The following is a 1,724-nucleotide window of genomic DNA, read 5'->3' as shown; positions in this document are numbered from 1 at the left end:
ATGGCCCATAGCCTCAGTAATGGTAGTCCTTCCCTTGTTCAGATACCACTTTGGGCCTGTCTGGACCTTCTTTTCCACAGGCTCTTCTCCATTTCCATCCCTGCAATTCTTTCAGATAAGAAGACTTATCGGTCAGAGTTTTCACTGTGGGATAGCAACCCCTTCCCTCAAGTGATGCTCTGTCTTTATGACGGAGGTGGGCTCTGCAAGTTCCCTCTCCCCACTGTAGGGCATTTCATCTAGGGTCCCCCACTTTGAGTCTTGAGAATCTCTCACTTTCCAGGTCTCTGTTACATTTTGGAGAGTCCTCCGAACCTTCTTCCTCCAGAGGTTGCCTGTTTCTATTTTTTTTTCTGCTGGCACTCAGGACTCAGTCCTTTTCCCCCATCCAATACCAGACGATGTCCCCCTCTCCCTGTTTCCCCATCCCTTTTACTCCTCTGTCCCTCCCTCCCTTCCCCCTTGTTGTTAATTTCTTCTCCCTCACAAGTGGGACTGAGGCGACCTCACTTGAGCCATTCAGCTTGTTAACCTTTTTTGCGTTTTATAGATGGTATCTTGGGTATTCTATTCGTTTTTAGGGGGCTAATATCCACTTATTAGTGAGCACACACTGTGCATGTCATTTTGGGTCTGAGTTACCTCCCTCAAAATGATAGTATCTAGTTCCTTCCATTTGCCTGCAAATCTCAGGATGTCCTCGCTCTTTTTTTTTTTTTTTTTTTTTTTTTTTTTTTTTTTTTTTTGGTTCTTTTTTTCGGAGCTGGGGACCGAGTCCTCGCTCTTAATAGCTGAGTAGTATCGCTTCTCGGCCTTTTGGCTAAGATCAAGTGTAATAGCTGAGTAGTATTCCATTGTGTAAATGAAACACATTTTCTGTATCCATTCTTCTGTCCTGGGACATATGGGTTGTTTCCAGCTTCTGGCTATCACAAATAAGATTGCTATGAACATAGTGAACTTGGTGCTATAATTTTTCCTCTTATCACTGCTTTCATTATGTTTCATTAAGTTTGAGTATGCTTTGCCAAAATTTTTATAAAATTCCAGGAAATCTTTAATTTCTTAATTTATTTCATCCCTAAACAAATTATTGTTGAGTAGAGAGTTGTTTAGTTTCCATATATATGGGCTTTCGGCTGCTTTTGCTGTTATCAAAGACCAGCTTTAGGCCATGGTTGTCTGATAGGATGCATAGGATTAATTCAATCTTCTTGTATCATTTGAGGATTTTTTGTGACCTTTTTGTTTGTTCCATTTTGGAGAAGGTACCATGAAGTTGATTTGGGTGAAATGTTCTATAGATATCTGTCAATTCCATTTGGTTTACAACCTCTATTATTTTTACTCTGTCTCTGTTTAGTTTCTGTTTCAATGACCTGTTCATTAGAGTGGAATGTTGAAGTCTCCCGCCATTATTGTGTGGGATTCAATGTATGTTTTGAACTTTAATAATGTTTCTTTTTGGATTTTGGGTGCCCTTGTACTTCAAGCATATATGTTCAGAATTGAGACATTCTCTTGGTGGATTGTCCCTTTGACAAAGATGAAGTGTCCTTCCTCATCACACTTGATAATTTTTTGGTTGAAAATATTTTATTGGATATTAGGATGGCAACTCCAGCTTGTTTCTTGGAACCATTTGCTTGGAAAAAACTTTTTCAATGATTTTACTCTGAAATAGCCTCTGTCTTTGTTATTAAGGTGTGCTTCTTGTATGCAGC

The 1,724-nt window shown here is 39.5% G+C and overlaps 1 pseudogene; it reads left to right on the top strand.

Moving 5' to 3' along the window:
- Positions 1 to 800: 800 nt before the first annotated feature.
- On the top strand, positions 801 to 957 carry LOC120096414 (U2 spliceosomal RNA; annotated as a pseudogene).
- The last annotated feature ends 767 nt before the right edge of the window (positions 958 to 1,724 follow it).

The sequence above is a fragment of the Rattus norvegicus genome, chromosome 13 (assembly GCF_036323735.1).
Source record: "Rattus norvegicus strain BN/NHsdMcwi chromosome 13, GRCr8, whole genome shotgun sequence".
NCBI classification, from domain to species: Eukaryota; Metazoa; Chordata; class Mammalia; order Rodentia; family Muridae; genus Rattus; species Rattus norvegicus.
This window is presented reverse-complemented; position numbering and strand designations above follow the sequence as displayed.